This window comes from Chinchilla lanigera, unplaced genomic scaffold (genome assembly GCF_000276665.1).
Source record: "Chinchilla lanigera isolate Chin_1 unplaced genomic scaffold, ChiLan1.0 scaffold00021, whole genome shotgun sequence".
Classification (NCBI taxonomy): domain Eukaryota; kingdom Metazoa; phylum Chordata; class Mammalia; order Rodentia; family Chinchillidae; genus Chinchilla; species Chinchilla lanigera.
In genome coordinates this window covers 10,072,698-10,095,857 of record NW_004955422.1, presented here as the reverse complement: position 1 = coordinate 10,095,857, position 23,160 = coordinate 10,072,698, and the positions used below count along the sequence as shown (strand labels likewise).

General features: G+C 43.1%; 1 long non-coding RNA gene across 1 annotated transcript in view; it reads left to right on the top strand.

The window, feature by feature from the left end:
* Nucleotides 1-16,740, top strand: part of LOC106148493 — a 63,981-nt gene extending 47,241 nt beyond the window's left edge. Inside the window, exon 3 of the long non-coding RNA XR_001233993.1 lies at nucleotides 16,591-16,740. This is a non-coding gene — a long non-coding RNA (uncharacterized LOC106148493). The remainder of the gene's footprint in view (nucleotides 1-16,590) is intronic.
* The last annotated feature ends 6,420 nt before the right edge of the window (nucleotides 16,741-23,160 follow it).

The window sequence follows — 23,160 nt, the reverse complement described above, 5'->3', positions numbered from 1 at the left end:
TTATATTGCATATTGTTGTCTTCAAATTAGTTGTTCAGAATACCAGATATAAGCATGCAAAATTGGTCAAAAAAAAATTAAGCATTAACTGTTTCTTTCAATAAACCAATAGACACCAGCAGTTTAATTATCCCAGTTATCCTTGTACATACATATTCACTTTTCCCTTCCTTCTTTCTTTTTCTTATTTCCCTCATCCCAGTTCTTCCTTTTCTTTGAGCCATTTCTTTCCCTTTCACAACATCTATTGTAGCGTTCGAATTTTATTTACTCTTTCAGGTTGTTACATTAGGGAGACATTATGATGTTTACACATGTGGATCTGATTTATTTCACTTATGAGGATGGTCTCTAATTGCATCTATTTACCTATAAAAGGCTCTAGTTTATCTTTGTTTTTATAGCTGAGAAATACTCCAATGCATAAAAATATCACATCTTTTTTATCCATTCCTCCGTTGATGGGCATTTGGGTTGTTTCCAAGATTTAGCTATGATAAATTGTGGTACGATAAATATATGGGCACATATATCCCTGTGGTATGATATTTTTAGTTCTTCTGGAAAAATACTCAGAAGAATAGCTGGCTTGAAAGGGACCTCTAATCCTAGTTTTCTGAAGAATCTCCACGCTGATTTCGGTAGTGGTTGTACCAGTATTCACTCCCACCAACAGTGAAGAAGGATTACTTTTTCCCCCACAGGACCTCCAGCATTTGTTATTGGTTGACCTCTTAGTGATGGCCATTCTTTCTGGGGTGGGATGGAATCTCAGTGTTGTTTTAATTTGCATTTGTCGACTGATCAATGATGTCGAACATTTTTTCGTATATTAATTTACCATTTGTATTTCTTCATCTGAGGAATGTGTATTCATCTCAGATGCCCATTTTTGGATTGGGTCTTTGAATTTTGGGGGCCTGATTTTTAAAAATTCTTTATATGTTCTAGATAGAATCCCTTGAGGGATAGTTGGCTAAATTTTTTTCCCAATTCATGGAATTTCCTTTTATTTTGTTGATGATTTCTTTTGATGTGCAAAAACTTTTCAGTAAGATGAGATCCTAGATGTTGACTCTTTGAAGTATTTCTCACGCAGTTTGGTTTTTGTTCATGAACTTTCTGCCTACACCTTGGCCTTCAAGATTTCTACCTACTGTCTCCTGCAGTACATTTAGTGTTTCTATTTTAATATTTAGATCTTTGATTCATTTTCACTTTAGTTTAGTACATGGTGATAGATATGAGTCTAATTTTAGTCCTCTGCATGTGGAAAGCCAGTTTTTTCAGCACCATTTTTTAAAGAGGCTATCTTTCTTCCAGTGAACATGTTTGGCCTCTTTGTCAAAGATAAGGTGACTGAGTGTGTTTGTACTTGTGCCTGCATCTTCTAATCTATTCCATTGATTTTCAAGTCTGCTTTTTTGCCAGTACCATGCTGATTTTATCATAGTAGCTTTGTACTATAATTTCAAGTCAGGAATTGTGATGCCTCCTGCCTTTCTTTTGTTGCTCAGGATTGCTTTGGCTATTCTAGGCCTCTTCTGCTTTCTGATGAATTTGAGGAATGTTTCTCTAGATCTGCGAGGTATGCTAATGGTATTTTAATCTGGACTGCATTGAATCTGTACAACAATTTTGGGAGTAAGGCCATTTTCACCATGTTGGGTCTTTTCATCCATGAGCAAGGAATATCTTTCCATTTTATGAAATCCTCTTGAATCTCTTTTTTCAGAGTACTGTAATTTTCCACTGTGTAGATCTTTTACTTCTTTGTTAGATTGATTCCTAAGTATTTCATTTTTTTGGATGCTATTGTGAAAGGTGTAGTTTCCCTAATTTCTATCTCAGTGTGTTTGTTGTTTGTGTACAGGAATGCTATTGACTTTTGAGTGCTGACTTTGTACCCAGCTACGCTACTGAATTTGGTTATTAAATCTAGAAATCTTTTGCTGGAGTTTTTGGGATCTTCTATGTAAGTATCATGTCATCCGAAAATACTGATAATTTCACTTCTTCCTTTCCTATCCTTATTCTTTTTATTTCTCTCGCTTGTCTAATAGCTCTGGCTAGTGTTTACAGAACTATAGTGAATAGGAGTGGTGATAGTGGACATCCTTGTCTTGTTCCTAATTTTAAAGTGAAACTTCCAGTTTTTGTCCATTTAGTATGATGCTTGCTATTGGTTTGTCATAGATGGCTTTTATCAGGTTGAGGTGCAGATCATCTATTCCAATTTTCTGTAGGGTTTTAATCATGAACAAGTGTTAGACTTTGTCCATCTTTCTTTATTATTCTCTACTTAGAGAGTGACATTCCAAAGCATAGGAAACATCACTTCTTACCAGCTGTATGACCTCGGGCAAATTACTTAATCTAAGTCTTAGTTTCTTTACCTGGAAACCGCAGCAAAACACAGGGTTGGTTGAGGATGATATACAAATCATTCACCTGGAGGCTTTGCTCTAATTTCTGTCTTCAGGTAGATTTGGTCTTGTATAAGTGCTTCGATCCCCCCAACCCCAGCAGGGGGATACACCCAGAGGATTTACACACAGAAAGAGGAGATACACACAGAAATTAGTATTAATAATTTCATTAGAAGTAATAAAAATAGTAACAATATTACAAAATATTTTCAGCATCCTTACATCTTCCTTTCTCCTACCAAGAACAACCGTCCCTGCAAACAGCCATAGACAAGTAACTGCACCATCAAAAACCACAGGTTGGCTGGGCATGGGGGCATATGTCTGGAATCCTAACACTCTTGGAGAACATGGCAAGTTCGGACTGTAAGTTTGAGGCCAGCCTGGGCAACTTAGCAACTTAAGAAGACCTTGTCTCAAAAACAAACAATAATAAAAATGTCAGGGATGTAGCTCAGTACAAAGGCCCTTGGTTCAATCCTCAGTGTTGTAAAAACAAAACAAAACCAGCAAAGCTTTGCCACCGCTGAAGCTGGAGAAGTTGCCAGTTCTCTGTGTGACACTGGCATCTTGCGAGCACAGAGAAGAGTGGATAGGCATGTTCTGAGGCGTGAAATAGGCCTGGCTCCTCTGCTGTGTGACCTTAGTGATTTTTATAACTCTCTATTCCAGACTCACGACAGACTCCAAAGTCCATTATCTCCTAACTACCATCCCAACCTACCCATTCTTTACAGCTCCACTGCCCTCCCCTACTGCAGCCCATGGTCTCTTGATGGAATCACAGGAGTCTCCTAGTGAGTCTTTCTCTTTCTAATCTTATTTTTAACCATTCAATAGAAATTAGCTCTTGGAGTGACAGAAAAATCCGAACTAACATAGCTTACCACAATTTAGAAGGTTTTGTTTTTCTTTTCTCACAGGAAAATGTAGGTCGCTCACTGAGAACCCATTAAAATGTCTGAAATTCAAAGACTGACAACACCAAGTACTGGCGGGGATGTAGAGTAACCAGCACTCTCATTCACTGCCCATGGAAATGTAAATTGCTGATGCAATTCAAAAACTGCTTCTTATATTGTTAAACATACATATTTCTTATATTGTTAAACATACCATGGGACTCAGCTGTTTCACTCACAGGTATTTACTCAGAGAAATGAGAGCTGAATCTACACAAAGATCGTACCTAAATATTCATAGCATCTTTGTTCGTGGTATCTCCAAATAGCAAACAGCCCAAATCGCTCCCAGCGGATGAATGGGTTGTAAACTAACTGTGATATAGCCCATACAATAGTGTGCAAAAAAGGTACGAACTTGATAGAAAGACTGGATGGATCTCAAAATAATTATGTTGACAGAAAGAAGCCCGATGCAAAAGAGCACATAGTGCAGGATTCTACTTACATACACTTCTAGAAAGTGAAAAGTAGTCCATTGTGACAGACAGCAAATTAGAGGCAATTTGGTGCTGGGCTGAGGAGTGAATTGCAAAGGAGCATGGGAATCTTTTGGGGTCAAGCGTTCTGAAACTCATTTGAGTTGGTAGTTACATGGACATATAGAACTGTCAGCACAACTGTTAGTACACTTTAAGTGGATGCAGTTTTTGATAAATAACAAGTATATATAAATTATGCCTCAATAAATTAAAAAGATGAAGGGACAATCAAGGCTGGTAAACATTCTACAATATTAGGCACCCAGGATCTTTTATTCTTGTCATTATTCCGTGCAAAGCTTCTCTTTAGGATCCAAGATGGCAGCATCTGGCTTTCTGGTCCTACCGGATAGAAAAAGATAAAGAAGACAGTAAAAAGCACTTCTAAGTCCTCTCCTTAAAAAGAGGGCTTTAGAAGCCCCTCCCACCCATCAATTCTCCTTTCATACCGTTGGCCATAATTGAATCACAGAGACACCCTTGCAAAGGAGCCTGGGAAATGTAGTCTTTATCCAGATGGCTCTTGAGATGAGGGGAATTCCATGACTGTAGAAGGACCAATTAAGGATTGAGCTTTTTGATAAGGCTACTGGTATCTTGTTTTTAATGCACACTTGATCATATTCCACTCTCTCCTCAAAGCTGTTCTGTGGCGTTCCATTGCCGTCAGAGTATCGTCCAACAAGCTCCTTGCTGTGGTGTTCAAAACACACCCACTCTGGCCCTTGATCACTTTGTTCCTTACTTCTGGAACTTCAGCCAGTGTTACTTCCCTTGGCTCCTCTGATGCACCTTTGGGGACTTTGGACTCTTTCCCTCTGCTTGGAACTCTCTTTCCCCTCTTTGCCAAATTAGGCATATTGTCTTTAGGTTTTCAGGTCATCCTGAACCTTCAGCGGAGGACAGATTCCCACTCCTCATCATTTGTAATTTTATATTTGTGTGACAATTTGGTTAAGGTCTTTCTCACACACCAGACTATCAGCATTTTGGGGGCCCATCTTTGTATTCCAGTATCTAAGCACTGACAAAGAAGCAGAAGTGAAATAAACCACTGTTGAGTGAGAAACTAAATGAATGGATGTGCTGCTATATAGCCTACTGCTAATTCAACTGAGGTTGCTAAGGAGTAGTTTTGTAGCCCTGCAGCCCTCACTGTAAAACAGTTGATACACCAATGATCTTTGTTAGGTATAATTTTTAAAAGGCCTCATAGTATTTTATTTAATCATTTAACTAAAGGAACCACCCTGAAGGCTCATTTAATTACCATCTATGCATTGAGGGGAGATCTTCCTATGATACTGGTACTTCAAAGAGTAGTGTGAAATGAGTGAGGCTTATGAAAATAAAAGTTACCATACAGCTCATGAACTTCTGTTTCCTTATGTGAGAAGTTGGGATTATCTAAAATGAGAACAGAACTGGTGTGCAGCATGCCCAGGGAGAGCAGCAATCCACTGTGACATGTTTACAGTGTTCATTTACCTGGAGGTTAGGCCATGTTGATCTACAAATTATTCTCAAGTGCAGTTATAATATGCAGTTACAATATGCAGTTACATTCTACAGTATGCATTTACATTCTGCAACCCACAGAATACAGGCACAATGTGGTCTTTTCAAGTGGGAGCTTTGAGAGTGTAATTACAGGATAGTGATAGACTTAAAAACTAGGTTCTTTATAATGCAACTCATGGTTAGCCAACTGCATAATAAGCAGATGTGAAAGCCACTTCTTTTCATAAATATTTCCCTATTCAAAGTTTTCTTGATCTATGAAGCTTTGCCTCAGTGATTCCTATTAAGGACTGTTTCTATAATTTTGAAATGAACATATTCGGATTTCATTGGGTAAACCTCAAAACACAGTCAAAGAAATAGAAGGACTTGCGGTGCAAACAGGAGAAGAGGCAGGCAGAGCCCCAGAGGGAAGAACTGCGGGGCTGAGGTTCAGGGAGAGAACGCAGCCTGAGGCTCCTCCTTTGCAAAGAGCTGAGTGAGCTACCTCGGGCCAGCACAGCCCGGAAGTGGCTCATAGCGCAGCCTTCACCATTTAGCTGTATCTGCCTGCCAATCACACATTCTTCACTTAAAAAGATAGATTTTATTCTTCAAATTTAAAATTACTTATAAAGAAAAAGTATGTTAATTTAAGAACAAATACATAATGCCAGCTTCCGCAGTCAGGGATTTTTCTGTTTAGTTCTTTGGGGCATCCCCTGATCCCACACATCATGATTAGGACCTGAATTAGTGCCAGCTAGGGTTTTTAAAAATGTTTGTTGAATGCATAAATGGCAAGATCATCCTTCAACAAGCATATAGTTTTCTAAGATGTGTTACAAATATATAGCTATTACAAACAATTAAAAATGTTCATCTAGCCAGGTGTGGTGGCGCACGCCTGTCATCCCAGCACTTGGAGGCCGAGGCAGGAGGATCGTTGTGAGTTCGAGACCAGCCTGGGCTACAAAGTGCTCTCAAGGCCAGCCTGAACTGTATAGCGAGACCCGGTCTCAAAAAGACAAAAAAAAAAGTTCATCTACTTCCCATGTAGGATCCTCTTGCCTGCCCCCCATGCACCATACTAAACTGCACGGCAGTTGTCCCAGCAGAAATTCATTTACTGTCTTTCCCCCTCACTACCAGTAGCTAAGCACCGCTGTTCTTGACAGTCTTGTCCCTCTCTGTGTGGCCAGCATTTTGCACAGATACAGGGCACATCACAGGTCTACAGTAGTCCTCTGGAAAGGAATGAGCTGCATATCTTATTCAATCTACGTTTACCTTCGCGTGGAAATAGTTGGCTCCCTTATTGTATGGATGAAACAGAAACTAAGGCAAAGAGGAGTGGAATAACTTGCTTGAGGTCACAGAGCTTGTAATTAATGGTTTCAGGATTGAATACAGGCAGTCTAATTCAGGAGCCCTCCTTTTTAAATATTTTACTCTACTATGTGGTATTTGCTGCTCCAGCCTGGGCTTCCAAACATGGCAATGTTAGGTAGATCAATTAAAAAAAAATCATTTTATATGATTGAAATTTGCTGTGCTCTGAATGTTGATGTCCTCCCATTCATATGTAATAGCATTAAAATTCGATATAATAGCATTAGTAAGCGATTAGGTCAAAAGGCCTTCAGCCCCATGACTGGAACTAGTGCCCCATCGAAGGGCTTGAGGGAGCCTGTTGATGGTCTCCTGCTTTGCTGTCTTTCACCACGTGTGACCCAGTGGAGGTGACATCTTTGAAGCCCTCAGCAGACACCAAATCTGCTCATTCCTCCATCTTGGACTTCCCTACCTCCAGGACTGTGAGTGATACATTCCTACTATTGATAAATGAACCACTCTCTGGTATTTTCAAAGAGCAACTGAAATGAAAGAAGACAATCAAAACTCTTACGTAGTTGTTACTTCTCAAAAAATTATCTAATTCTTAGGATAACTTTTCCCTCAACAGTTTTCAGGACATTCACATCTATTCATCTTGCCTCACTTACTGCATTGAGCTTCCTCACTGGGCCCTGGGCCTCAGGCTGTCCCCTCCCATCCTCATGGCACAATTGCTGCTACACTGATCTGCGTTGTATCTTTCCACATCACCCAGTCATCTTGCTATTGGCCTGCTCCTAAATGCCCAGTGATTGACCACTGCTCGGGATAAGAATGTGGTCCCTGGCTTGTATATCAGTTAGGATTAACTAATCCAGAGGTTAAGACAGATCTAAAATAATAACTTAGACAAGAAAAATGTTTCTTTCTCTCCTATGAGTACGTCCAGAGGTAGAACTTCCAAGGCTGATGTAGTCCTGGGAGAGCTTGGTTCCATCCTCTTAACATTTTGCCTCACAATCTAAAATGGCCGCTAAGGTCGCAGATATTGTGTCCACATTCAGAACCTGTACTTTCAAGTCTCATTTAGCAGATGGCCACATCTGGCCACTAGTGAGGCTGAGAAATATAATCAAATACTGGATTGAAAAAAGGCTATGATCAAGACTCCTACATACCTCTCTTTCTTCCATTTTAACAGCATCTAATATGTTTTCCCAGGATGGATTACTCAGCCATCTTGGAATGTCTTTTTGCTTCCTATTGAAGTGGCACCTTTATGTCTACCATATTTTCCCTTGACCTCTGGAATCTGAAGTGACTTCCTTTGACTCCCAGCTTTCCCAGCAATGAAAACGGATGTGTGATTTATTCAAATCTTCACATTCTTTTGCCTTGGATTTCTCTTGTTTGACAACTTCACTAGCTTAAAAGTTTCTGTTAGCTTTTTACACATTGAAGTATGGTCCCCACCCCATTCTACACTCTGGGGACTGAGCCCCTCATTTTGTGAACATTTATTGACCGCCTCGATCACCGCACTGAGCACAGTGGTGGGGAGTAAATAAGATGCCAGACTGTCCTCAGAATCCTGATATTTTCAGCCAGGCACAGTGCTGCACACCTTGTGCTTCCTGTGACTGAGAAGGATGAGGCAGGAGGATTGGAAATTTGAGCCTAGCTTAGATAATTTAGCAAGATTCTGTCTCAAAATAAAAAAGTGAAGATGTATGGGGATGTAGCTCCTTGAGTTCAATTCCCAGTAGTATATGCATGCACGCACGCACACACAGGCACATATATGCACACACACAAATTTTACTATTTTTGATGGTGCTCAGTTTAAAAACTTCTGCATATCATTAAACACTTTTTAAATTTTGGATGCTTTATTGAGAAATAAGAGCTAATATTTATTTCAATAGTTGTAATGGATGCAACTAGGGACTATACTCATAAGTGAAATAAATCAGACCCACATATTGAAAACATCCTATTGTCTTCCTAGTGTAAGAAACTGAAAGAGTAAATAAAATTCAAAAGGTATAATAGATATCATAAAATGGAAAGAAACTGCTAGGGAAAGGAGAAAAGAAAGAAGCAAGGGAAAAATTATACACACACACACACACACACAATAGCTAAGATAATTGTACTATTAATTTCTATTGCTTTATTAAAGGAAACAGTTAAAGCTTGATTTTTTTTTTTTTACCAATTTTGCATGCTTATATCTGGTAATCTGAACAACTACTTTGAAGATAAGAATATGCACTATTGCCGGGCCTGGTGGTGCACGCCTATAATCCCAGCACTCGGGAGGCTGAGGCAAGAAGATTGTCGTGAGTTCAAGACCAGCCTGGGCTACAAAGTGAACTGAAGGCCAGCTTGAACTGCATATTGAGACCCTGTCTCAAAAAGATTAAAAAAAAAAAAAAAAAAGAATATGCACTGTAACAATCATTGTTCATTTCCTATCATCTTGTTTTGAAATTCTGTAGCATTCTAAATTTTTAAAAATTTTTATTCTCTTTAGAATAAAAAAATAGTCATTACTTATATTCATAATATTTATCTTATAATGACAAGGTTCTGGGCACTATGTTAATCTTTCACATGAATCATTTTCTTTCTTTCTTTGACATCTATCAGACAGGTATTAATTTTTTCAGCTATTAACAAGGCACAGAAAGATTAAGTAACTTGCCCAAAGTCAGAAAGCTTAAATTTAGAAACTTAGGTGTGGTGGTGCACACCTGTAATTCCAGCACTCAGGAGGCTGATGCAGGAGGATCATTGCGAGTTCAAGGCTAGCCTGGGCTACGAAGTGAGCTCATAGCTCACTGAACTGCATAGCGTGACCCCATCTCAAGAAGAAAAAAAAAAAAAAGAAAGAAAGAAACTTAAAAACAACAACAACAACAAAAAGAAACTTAACTGAGTAACTCAGCAGTTGTACTTCCTGGGGTATAGAGGACATGCCCTTACCTCTCTAGGATATTGTTCATTGTGTCAAGTTGAAAAGTTTAGAAGATTAGCTCAGTGACTTAGCAGGGGGCCAGGGTTCTCACTTTGTAAACATCCTGAGCCTGTGCAAGAGGAGGGCGCAGAGATACTGTGAATGCCCTGCATACAATAGAAGGGAGGAAAAGAGGCTTGTTTTCCACCTTTTGCTCTTTTTGCTTTTGGTGTCTCTTGCCGCCTTGAACTGTTGCCCCTGTGCCCTGCCACCCTGCCTTGCAGCCAGCTGATTATGAACTGAAACCTCCACAAACTGTGAGCTAAATAAACCTTTCATTCCTTCATTTTTGGAGTCGGGTATTTTGTCTCAGCAACGAGAGAAAAGTAACTAAGACAGCTAGTAAGGAGTGTTGCCTGACTAAATCCAGGCAGCGTGATTCCTGAGCCCAGGCTCTCAGTCACTGAGTAAAGTGACTGGAAAGTGAGGGTGGTCTCCTGACTCGGAGATTATTGGCATCATTTACAGTGGCTGTTTTCGCTGTGCACCGTGTGGTCCAGGTTGGCACAGTCCTGCGCTCCCTGTCCTCTGGACACCTGTAGCCGTGTTTACTTCGCTTGCCAGGGTGCCACAAATAACGACAACCAAACCCAGTGCACCTGTACTCCGTTCTGTGTGTCAGGAGCTGTTCCAGGCATGGCACTGCTTATGACCACAGTGAAAGAGGTGCTGTGATTTTCCCACCCTCACAGGTCAGGAAACTGAAGCCCACATTAATAGTAGAAGGACTGGGACTCACACTCAGAATTCTGGCTTCCCAGTCTTTGCTTTGAAGCACTACACCATTACCTTTCCAGGTGGCCATTGCAACTTGTGTCCCTGCTTTAGAAGGACAGGGTCTTGCCCTCTGGCTCCTGTACTTCCTAAAGGGGACACACTGAAAATATAAACCCACAGAGCTGATTTCTTATACAAACAACAAGCTGATGGGAATCGGCTTTGCGTTACTATTTATTCATTATAAATCGAATTTGCGTTATCCTTCTGAGACAGCAGGGAGGAAAAAGGACCCTAGTGAATACTTACTTGGTGGTGCCGGAGGAGCCGGTGGTGGGGGAGAAAACTTCCCCTGTCACTCTTGGAACCAAGAGAATTAATTAGCTCTATTTAGCCTTCATGCAATTCTCCCTTGAAACATGAGTGCATAAACAAGTGTGATCCATCTCAATCCCTGCTTCTGTCCAGGGCAGCGGGTGGGATGAGTTGGCTGCTGGGAACCATGAGGCTAGGCTGAGCAAGCATCTTCACCTGCACCCCGATGTCCACAGTGCTGGCCCAGCCTGGGCTACTGAATTCACAGTGCAACAATGGAGCCTGTTGTACAGACAGAGACCAATTTGACTGGGTTATTTGCATGAAGCCTCAGGAAACCGAGCCCTCTTCTAAGTGCGTGCTCAACTCAGAGTCTCATGAGAAGCCTGTTGTCAGGGTTTAGGGTTTTTGCAAGGTGTCTTCGTTACTTTCCTCTTGCTGCTCAGACAAAATACCTGATGCCCATAATTAAGGAAGGAAAGGTTTATTTAGTTTAAAGTTTGGGGTTTCAGTCCATACTTGGCTGGCTTCAAGGGAGAGTGGCACAGGGGAGACGGCAACAGTTCATGGCGGAGAAAGACAGCAAAAGCAACAAGCGCAAAAGGGAGGAGTGGTGGCAAGCAGCCTCTTTCCCTCCCTTATATTGTATGCAAACTACCCACCCCAGGGTGGGTGTAGCACTCACAACCATAATCCCAGCGCTGGATTATGGATCAATCACAAAACCTAGAAGTCCACCCATGACTGCATGAGGATTTGGGGGGACATGCAGACACAAACCATAACACAAGGGCACATATTTTATAAGATTATTTATAATAGTCACCCAAAGATTCATGTAAAAGAGAGTGCAGGAAATCTGTTCACACACTAATGACCAAAGAATGCATCCAAGGGCCTGAATCCCACAATAATGTCCTGTATGTATGAGTCCAGCTGAAGATCTAGAGCCCATAACAATGCCTCCCATGAGTCCAGCTGGAGGCCTAGAGCCCATGACAGTGTCTCATGCAGGCCTGTTTCACAGATCTGCACTGGAAAGGCCCAAAGATCAGTGGTGGAAGCTAGAAAGTCTGTGCCAATAGGATGAAGGATCTGTGCTAGCAGGCTAAGGGATCTGCACTGGAGCCAGGAAGCAACATGCAAAGTAAGAACCAGAGCTCCCCTGAAAGGTACCACAGCCATCCTGAGTGACAGTGAGGTCCCAAGCTCCTTTGATGATGAGAATAGCCAAGAATTCATATCAGGACAGCCAACGTGACAAGCTTGTCTAGAAGAAAGAGCAGTGTACCACCTTCCCTTCTGGAGCCGGAAAACGATGCTCAAAGTGAGGACCAGAGCTCCCCCAAAGTGAACCTTAGCCATTCTCAGTGACAACAAGGTCCTGAGCTCCTGGGATTATAGGAACAGTGAAGTTCATCAGGAAAGCCAGCATGTAAAGCTCCTCCAACAGAACCAACAGCTCCTTATAGCTTTTAAGAGCACCCAACAGCTTCTCAGCTCCCGACAGCCTCTCTTTCTTCTCCAGTTCTGCCCCTTATGCTGCTGGCAACAACCCTCAGGTGGGCCTCCCACGCCCAGTACCATGCTGGTTCAGTTCAGCTGGGTATAAGATGAGCATCAGTTGTCAATCTACCACACCTGCGTCATCCAGAGGTGCGTGGAGGATGACTGGTGCAGGTAGTGACGGCTCCTGGCACCAACCCAGAGGCTGAGCTATTCACCAAGCACTTCTGGGTCCCAGGAGCTGTGTCTGTGATGAGGGATGAGCCTGGAGCGTCTGTGGGGTGATCATAAGACTCCGGGCCAGGGGGGCCAGAGAGTGAAGAACGTGGGATTACACTGGGGCTCTCGGGTAACTGGGGCCACTGGCCACAGTGACTAGCATCATGGAGACCACCCACATCCTCGAAGCTCCCGCGTCTGCATCTGGTTGAGTAACTGTGAGCAAGAGAACCTTCGACCTTGTTTCTTGGTGTGCATCATGGGACAACATTAAAGAGCTCTTGCCTCTCAGAAATGCTGTGAAAACTGTATCTGGTAGTGTCATGGCTATAATTTGCCGAGAACCCTCTCCCCAAGAGGAAAGAGGTTGAAGCCAAGTAGCCGGGCTCTGTAGGCCAACCTGGCTTTCCTTAGGCTGATGCCAATGGCAATGCCCAGTGGAATTTGCAAGGTAAGAGCTAATGGCTGTGGAAAACTGAGGGTCCTCTACAGCCTGAGGGTGGAGAAGAGAATTAGAAGAGAAGAGAGATCTCAGAGGAGAGAAATGTTGAATATGGTGGGAAGAGACCGCTAATGGGAAAGTGCTGTGTGTTCTGCATTGTGGTTCTACATCTATCTGCCTGTCTCTGCATAACAACTTCAGTAAAATAGGAAGGTGTGATACACATGTGATGCATACCTAAATAAAACATTTGTTATGGTAGAAGACATCCTGCCACTAGTCCCCCTCAAAATACTCCTCCTGACTTCAAACACACGTATCCCATCGTTCTTGCCACTTTCTGAAGCAATTCTGGAAGTCCTCTTTCCTGAGTGTCTTTATGAGTGTCTTTATGAGGTGTGACCATTCAGGGAATGTTGCCAAATGCTGTTCAATGGAAAGCCAGGCTCATAAAACATGACAGTGTGTATTTATCTATCCTGTTCCCCAGATCTGGCACCTGGTCAAAACGAGCATGAAAAGGAAATGTTTTTAATGCATTCAGGACATTGAGGTAGCTATGACAGCACAACTAAAGACACTTCCAGATCTGCTTCAGAAAGTAGCAAGAATGATGAGGTGGATGTGTTTCAAAGCCAGGGAGCATATTTTAAGGGAGATTAATGGCAATGTTTCCTTTACTGTAATAATTTTAAAATTTTAAGCATTCATTGTATTTTGTAATCACACCTCATATCCATTGTTCCTGAATGCCCGGATGGTGACAGGTGTTTGGGAGATTGCAGAAGATTCAGGTGGGGAGAAGGGGAGAGCTCATTCCGTGTGGATCTGTCACCTGTCTCAGTCCACAGAGAAGTCCCCACAAAGGTCAGCATCCCTTGTTGCTATTGTTACCAACCATGCTCTTATGTAGGCCTGCATAGTCTGTCAGCATCAACCTGAAAATACAAAGCCGAAAACCAGGGGGAAATTAAGAAGGAGTCATTTGCCCGGGAGAATAATGAAGAGAGCTATGATAGCACAGGCCCCTCGAGAAACCCAGTATCCAGCAAAAAGGAATAGGTTTAGGAGCCAGGCCTGCTGGTACACACCTATAATCCCAGCATTCTGGGAGGGCGAGGCAGGAAGATCGCAAGCTTAAACCCTGGGCAACTTAGTGACTTAATGAGAACCTGTCTCAAAATAAGAAGAAGGGCTGGGGATGTGCTTGGTGGGAAGGCACCAGGTTCAACCTCTAGTACCACACACATGTGCACACTCAGAAAAAAGAAAAGAAGAAAGTCAGGGAAGAGAATTGGCTTCAGGAAGGCCCAGGGAAGCCCGGAGCAGCTCTGAGTGTGTACCAGGCCCAGCTCAGGGAGCTGTAGCCAATCTTCCGTCCTGATCAGCTCTTTGCAGGGGGAGAATGTCCATTAATCCTGTTATCTGAGCCAAATTCCTTCTGCTTTAGTTTCTCTGATAAAACCTCTCTGAATAGAGAGCTCTTACAATACCAAAGCAGCCTCTCTGTGGGACTCCTGAGACCGGGCAGGGGTGGAGGATGGGGTGCCCTTTCTGGGCCTCAAAGCTGCCAGGCAGTGTGACTCTGGTCTGACTAGAGATCTTCCGCCCCCCTCACCCGCCAGCCCTTGCTCCGGTTAAATATAGATACACGACAGAGAAAGGCAGGAGAAATAAATCCATAAATTACCCCATATTACCCAAATTACCCTTCTCTAATGTTTGGTGACTCTGGCTCCCTCCTTTCCCCCTTAGTGTCTCTCTTAAAACCTGCAGGTGTTCTTACAGACTTCCGCGCACCAGCTGTGCTCTGGGCACTAGCGTGGACAGCTTCAGAATGGAATTCAGAAAGTGCTTTCCTGGGTTGAAAGAAAGAAGAATTTTAGGTTTTAGTAGACAACCTGGTTTTGCAAAGGGGATTGTTGAAGCAACTGGCTGCTCATGACCCAATCTGAATCAGAACCCAATCTGAATTGGGACCCCTAAGACTCGGGACCCAATCTGAAGGGCTGTTGACTTCAAAGATAACAGACAAAGACCCCAGAAGGATCCGTCAGGACCAAGCTGTGATCAGTGTGCGTGACTCAGCTCAGAATTGTTTCAGACTTTAAAAAAGGAAAGAAGGAAGAGGGGAAAGAAGGATAGTTAGTTCCAAATTTATAAGAGGGAGTGTGTAGAAAATATCAAAATCAGAGTGTTAATTTTTGCTTCAGATTTAATAATCACCTATGTGTTGGGCTCTTACCTGTGACAGGTGTTATGGGTATGATAACTCTGAAGCAAGGCTGCAGGACTAGGAGAGATTTCTGCATATTATTTAAAGTGGCAGCCCATGGGCCACCCCCATCTAACCAGCCAGTGGCCAGCTGGCCTTCTATCCGAAAGGCTGCCCCCCAAGAGAGGCCTCTGATACTTTGCGTGCTTTAGACACTTTAACCTTTGAGAAAGAGCAAGTGTTTTGTTAGCAAATAAGCTGTCAGAAATGGGTTTTCATGGGTGGAATTAGTAGCATGTTGACAAGCACAACTAGGGCTCTCTATCGCTGTCTGTAAGTGGTATTCAAGAGCTGTAGGTTGGCTGACATGTGTTATTATTGGTACTTCCACTTGGGTTGAAACAGGCATAAGAAGCTCTGAGCTACTTAGCCGTCTGGGTATTTAGAGAATTTCTTGGTTGCGTGAAGTGTCCCAACCCTACCTCTGTGATACTGTGGCCATCTTGGGGCCCTTCCAAGCCAGGTGGAGATTGGTCTAAGCAGCTAAAAAGGCTGCAAGCAAGTACTTCACCCAGCAGGAGGTTTTAGTTGTGAAACCGTGTTATTTCTGTTCACTAATAAAAATTAAGCCAGTGTTGATGGCGTGGAAGATTTGGCCTGAAACTGGCTTTTGATAGTGGGAGACCAGCCAGCCCTCAGCCACTGAACTTTCTAGGGGCTTCCATCGCTTACAAAAGAGAACCTGGAAATAGTCCGTGTGCAGATGTATGCGCTCCACACAGACTCCACGAGGTGGGTACGGTTAGAAAGACGTCCACTGACTGCTGGGGCAATAGTCTGGAGAACTTGAGTCACTTTTCCAACAACACAGAAGGTATAAATCTTGAGTCATTTCATTCTAAAGTCTCACTCTTTCACCATGTAGAATCTCTGTTTCAGAGTTACTAAGTGCACAGCTCCATGTTTTACTATTTTTTTCTTGACATAAAAAACATGCTCACAGTAAAACTGGAATCTGCATGAATAGCCTAATGCTACTGTTTGGAGAAAATATTAAGCATGAGTGTATTACCTCCAGACTTACTTTCATGCTTATTTAGTTGAGATTGTACAGTGCTTATGATGTTGTGTCTTGCTTGCTTAATGTGGCATTTCTTCATATCTTTAAAAGTGTTTTCATTATTATCATTTTTAAGGTGAACGTAATATTCTATCCTATGGATTTGTTGTACCACCTGTTGTCGGGCATTTAACTTCGCTCTGATATTTTTTCTCATTGATAGCAAGATAGCCATCTGTAATTGCAAACTTGTTTCTTATCATTTCTTATCATGGTTTTTTTGGTACCAAGAGCTGAACTCAGGACCTTGCACCTGCCAGGCAGGTGCTTGTGCTGCTGAGCTATACTGCTGACCCTCATTTCTTCTCATCTTATCGTTTCTTTAGGGCAGATTTCTGGAAGGAAGATGACATCAAAGACAAGAACAGTCTGATGGACATTACGAGGCATTAAAATAGACCACAGTGTATTCTGCCCTTGTAAATAATGGAAATGAGCATTACTTTCCAAAACTGAGATTAAAAGTCAACATGAATTTAAACCTTGAGCATTTTTTTTGTTTTTTTTTTTCCGATACCGGGAATTGAACTCCCAACTTTGTGCTTGCCAGGCAGGCACTGTGTCACTGAGCTAAATCCCCAGCCCCTAAACCTTGAGCACTTTAACCAAGAAAGGACTGGGTGACCTTCAGTTAAGATTTATTTAGTGGTACCTTTCTAACCAGTAGGGGGCAGCAGAAACACCAACAGACGTCCTCTTTGGCCCTTGAATTTAGCATTTTTGGTAGCATTTTTGCCAAGCTTGCTTTGTAAAATTTAGCAACAGTAGTCATCAAATTTATGGGCAGCAGCCAGAAGGGAAAACTCTAGTTTGCGAAGACTTACAGCTTTCAGGAATGCACCGGAAGACTGTTGCTGTTGGCAAAGGGCTAAAGATAAAAGGGTCTTTCCAGTGTGGGCCTGCACCGGAAGCTAGGAAAGCAGGTCAGGGTGAGAATGGACAGGAAGTGCCGTGTGGGCCAGTGGGATCATCGGTAGAATGCTGTGCCCACTGAGAGGTGGTGTGAGGGCTCAGAAGTGATTTTATCTCCCAAACAGGATGACAAGAAGAAGAAGGGGGCACGTGACGGCCAGTCTGAGGAAGACCTTTGGAACGGCAGGCACAAGGTCAATGGTGTGAGGAAGGGAAGTGTTAAAGGATCACAGAGAAAAGTGCTGTGGCTTACACCACTGACCCGGGCAAGCCAGCTTTGGTAGGAAATGTGATTTCCATGTACCTGGAGCTGGGGTTGCTAACTTAGGCATGGCGCACCATGGCGGGTAGCACTGCTGGGACAACTGAATTTAAAATTCACCCTGAATTTACACAGAATTCCTACAGGAAAAGACTTCTTTCCCCCTTTGGAGAGGAAGCTTTACAGTTTTCAGGAGTCTGTGGCCCTCAGAACGATCAAGGAACAAGTGATCCATGTATAACTTTTCCACGCTAGAATCAAATGTATCTTCTCCCTGAGCCTAACTCCTTCTGCCCTGTCCCAAGAGACTTCTTGTCCTGTCAGTGAGGAAAAGCCTACCTGGATTCAGTGGCGGGTGCCCCAGGCTAGTGCCAGGGCTACAATGGAGGGTGTAGGAGGCTCTAGATGGGGACAGAGAGCGGGTGCTCAGGAAGAGCTCCGTGGCCAAGCAGAAAGCTGGGAAGCGTTGCGGTGAATCTGTCAGGACATGACTTCCGCTTGGACACATACTTTCTGAAAAGCTTAGTTGCTCCACGGGTCCTAAACGCACCTCGGGCTGGCTACAGTTGCCACCAGAAGAGGCTTTTGGTGGGAGCAGCACATTGCAATTAGGGCTGTATTTCCCTTGAAAGCCCCATGGATCCTTCTCATTACATCCAATTTCTGCTGAAGGAATAAAAACAATTGAGTTTATTACGGTATTGTCCACAGAGGCAGAAATCTCAAAGCAACATGTCCATCAATAGGGAAATCATAGAATAATGGGTCATTTATACTGTAAAATACTAGCTAGCTCTGTTTTCTCTCTTGCTTGCTTGCTTAACTGCCCAGGATGGCCTTGAACTTGTGATCCTCTAGCCTCAATCTCTCAAGTAGCCGGTTTGCAGACATGTGCCATGCACCTCACTATAAGGTAGTTCCTAAAAGGATGCTAGATCAATATTGGGTCACTGAAAGGATGCTCATGGCATTTTTTTTCTATTTTTTAAGACTACTTTCATTGTGACTATTTGGTAAATGTGCATGACATATACTAGTTCTCATTTATGTCTCATGACACTTTTCTTTTCTTTTTTTGTCTTTATGAGACAGTCTCGCTATGCAGTTCAAGCTGCCTTGAGCTCACTTTGTAGCTCAGGCTGGTCTTGAACTTGCAATGATCTTCCTGCCTCAGCCTCTCAAGTGCTGAGATTATAGGTGTGCACCACCATGCCAGGCTTCCATGACATTTTTCTTAAGTGGGAAATCAGGTTGAAATGTAGTGAATGGGGTGGAGAGGAACAGACATTTTTTATATTTTAGATTTTGTGTACCATATGCTTCTTTTTTTTTTTTTTGGTGGTACCCGAATTGAACCTAGGGCTACATTCTTCCCACTTTTATTTGTAATTTTTTAAAAAAAGTTTTAGGCCAGGTGTGGTGGCACACGCCTATAATCCCAGCATTCAGGGAGCTGAGACAGGAGGATCACTGCAAGTTCAAGTCCAGCCTGGGCTACAAAGTGAGTTCAAGGCCAGCCTGAACTGCATAGTGAAACCCTGTCTCAAAAAGACAAAAAATAAAAGATAAAAAATTTTTAAAAAAATATTTAAAAATTTAATTTTAATTAGGTTTTAATTACATTTTTAAAACTTAATGTTTTAGTTTAATAGAATTTAGTTTAAAAATTTAATGTTTTAATTTAAATTTAAATGTAATTTAATTTAAAATTTTAAACTTACATTTTATTAATTTTTAAATTTTAAATTAAATTAATTTCAAAATTTAGAAAAATGTTGCCCAAGATGGCCTTGAATGAGCAGCTCACCTGCCTTAACCTCCTAAGGAGTTGGGATTAAAACATGTGCCCACCATACCTGACTGCAATGTAGCTTTTTTCGTAACTACTCATCCCCTACAATTCTTGTAGAAAAGCAGCTATAGGCAACGCACAAAAGAACAGACGTGGCTGTGTTTCAATAAAACTTTATTTACAAAAGCAGACAGTGGGTCAGATTTAGTCTGTGTGTCATAGTTTGCTGACACTTGTCACAAATTCTGGTGATTTTGCAAAGAACCTTTGAGTACTGTGCGTATTTTAGAAGGACAAGCTCCAAAATTAATTCTGGTTACCTCAGAGAGAAAAGGTGTGGGAGGAGACCAGGGTGATTGTTCGTTTTCTCCTTACTCATTTCTGTTTTCTTTGATTGGAAATGGAATATATGCATTGTTTCCCTGAATGCTCAAAATGATATAATTAAGCCTTGGGATTCCCCACTGCATAGAAATGCTTTTGCCTGTGGACTAGGAACATTTTGACTTGCTTTAAGGGGGTTTTGGTTGACCACAAGCTCCAGAGAAACCAGCTGTTGCTAAAAACCTAGCCCAGTTGGAGATAATGGTCATGAAAATATGATTTTCTGGTTAATAGGGGACAGTCCCACTGTTTTTTTGTGCAGTCAAGTCACATCTAGGGCTGTCTTTGGATTTGGGCCTGGTCTGCCGTAAGGCAGAAAGAAACAAACAAGATGGTTGCTGAAGAACTGGCTGGGCAGCGGCAGGGCGTGGCAGTCAAAATATTTTCCAGGAGGGTCGAATACACTTAACCTGAGGAGAAGGGCAGTCTCCCTCACCTGCTGCAAAGAGGACCGAAGGGCTCACCCCTGCTCCAGCCCGTGCCCTGAACCCTGCCACCTGCCACCTTCTGTCAAGCAGCCACTAGGGTTACCCGAGAGGATCCAGTTCCTCTGTGGCCCCCTTTCCAAAAGGTTCCAGAAAGAGCTGGTCTCTGCAGGGCTCACAAGTTGAGAACAAGTTTTCATGGTGGTTCACGTCTGAGCCTTAGGGTGGACAGACTTGAATTTGCAACCTCAGGGAAAGTTTCTGACTCTCACTATGCTGATGTAGGAAGGCACAATAACAAGATCACATTAACAACAATAATAATTTTAGGCTGGGGTATAGCTTCGTGGTAGAGTGGTTGCCTAGTATATGCAAGGCCCTGGCTTGGATCCCCAGCACCACAAAGAAAGAAAAAAGAAAATACCTATTTCATTGGGTTGTTTGGGAATCACATGGGTCAGTACACATTTAGCATTTTTCACGATGCCCGACACAGTGAATAAGTGCTCGGTGAATGTTGCTGGTTTGTTGCTGGCACGGCTCTTATTACCATGTTCCCCACAGCGCCCATGCTGCTCCTTTAGTTCACTGGCACCTGTGCTGGGCAGGTCTGTCCTGTAGCATCGCAGCATTTTGTCTCCATGGCTTTCTCTGCGCCTCAGTTTTCTTGTCTGTATCACAGACTCCATGGATCCGTGGTTCCTACGTAATAGAAAAGATGATGTACCATAGCCTCCGCGGATATGGGCTCCGAGGGTAAAATGCAGGCTACAAATGGAAGTAAGATGAAACCCAAATCCTAGAGTCCTCGACCTCACCTATATTTCTGCTTCAGTCAGCTCAAATCCTCCCTCTTTTGTCCACCAGGATGTCTCCTCCCAGAACGCTGGGCGTCCTTCTGTCTGCCTTGCCCATGTGGGCTGGTAATGCCAGGCTATTTGTTTCTTCATGTATGAATCTTAGCAAAATGGAAAGGAAGGCTTCAGAGAATTAGGACTTGGTCTTTTTTCTTCTGTTTCCTTCTCCTCTCTCTCGACTCCTCCTTCTCCTTCTTTTGTGGTACTGAGGATAAACCCAGGACCTTCACACTGAGCTATGTATGTTCCCACCCCTTTGCTGTAAATTTTGAGACAAGATCTTGCTAGTCGCTAAGTTGCCCAGGCTGACTGGAACTCGTCATCCTCCTGTCTCAGCCTTCAGAGAACTGGGGATTATAAATGTGCACCCCACCTGGTGGCTCAGAGTTTATCTTACATATTATCATGTGAATAACTAAAAATAGATGGCAGATTCAAGGAAACCACTGCCTACTACATATAGTGCTAGATATCTTCACACAGAACTAATATTGAATAATATCACAACAGCCCTATAAGGTGGATATCAGCACCCCCACTTTCTTGCTGAACACTGAGGCTCAGGACAGTAAGGAAGGAGGTATACAGCCCCCAAGTATATTAAGAGCCTGGTTGTTTTTATTCCTTCAGTGCCAACCAGATTATCAGGCACAGGGTAAATTTAGGATAAAAGCATGGTAAGATACCTTCAGCACTCCTTTCTGATGGAATGTAGATTGAAAAAACTGTTACTTCTAAATGCAACTAAAATAAAGCTTAAAGGTATGGGATCTAAGAACGCCTGTGCTTGGCTTTTCTTGGCAGCTGTTTACCCAGCAGGCTGTAGCTCACCTAGGACCCGACCAGGGAATCAGGCTGGGGAGGAAGGGAAGCCGCAGCCCCGCTGGACCTGAGTTTCCTGTCGGAAGTGCAGGGGCCCAGCATCCCGCCCCTGGCCCATTGTTCCTAGGAAGAAAGGCAAAGAGCCTTGTGTTCCTTCCGGAACCCCGAAGTGTCCTCTCTTTCCAGAGCAGGGCTAATGAGCTCTCCCATCCCCATGGCCGGAGTTGGAGGTACCTTTGTCCCTTGTGCGGGGGTGGGGGACCATGGGAAGGGGCAAGGTGGGGGACACCGCTGTGTGTTCCTGAACTTTCCTTTTTTTTTGCTTGCTTGATGGCAAGGATATACAGTTTTAGCTAAACTAGTAATTCTATTTTGCTCTCTGTACCTCGTACAAGGCACCTTGGGGTGGTACAGATGCAGGAGGAGCTCCCTCATGCCTCCCAGGTCTCTGGGTTTACTCTTTCCTCCAAATACTGCATCTGCTTGTCTGGAAGGATTCGGCAAAGGAGAGACTACCACCATCTCTGCTCTGAACTCCAGCAGTGCCCTTTCCCATCGCCTGTCTCGGAAGGCTGGGTTACCATCAGCCCTCTGCACTAGTTAGTGCCCTAGGGTAAGGGATGTAAATTTAGTTCTACCTCCTAGGTTTTCCCAGGCTAAGGCATTGCTCATTCCATCATAGAACCAGCATATTCAAATTCAAAAGCACAGACCGGGGTGCAGGTCTAAGCTGAGCCTTTTGCCAGCTGGGTGATGTTAAGCTACTCACTTAACCTCCCTGTGTCTCAATGACCTCATTTATAAAAGGGAGATAATAAGTCATTCTTGTATTATTGTAAGGCACTGGAAACTGCAGAGTACTGGAACCACGCCCGGCATGTAATAAGCATTAGATAATCATTTATCAAATAACACCACAGCATCTTAGCTGTCTCTGCCTTTGCACTGGCTGACTTCCGAGTTGCCGGAGTCTGTCAGTGTCCTTCCCCGGTGCAAATTTTGTCTTTTGTGATCCAAAGCCCATTGAATAGGCCTGTGACCTGCTGCAAAAGAAAGTAATGGAGAATTTCTCTCCTTCATTGTGGAGAACACTTTTATCTTCCTTGATTTCTGCTTCCGCATTCCAACCTGAACCTGAGAACCTTTCATACCAACGGCTTTTCACCTTTTTCTTTTCCCCAGACAAAAGATCGGCTTTTCCTCCTCAACCTTCCCACCAGTGCAACAATAGAGTCAGCCCACGTTTGACCCCAGGCAGAAATGGCCATGACCTGCTGCCTTCCTATGACGATCTTTGCTTCGTACCACACAACGATGGCCGCACACGCAGCCTTCGAACTTACAGTCACATGGGGGTGCGGAGCACGCACACAGCTAGATGTTTCATTTGGGCTGTGTCAAAACTGAAATATGGGGCTGGGGATTTAGCTCAGTGGCAAAAG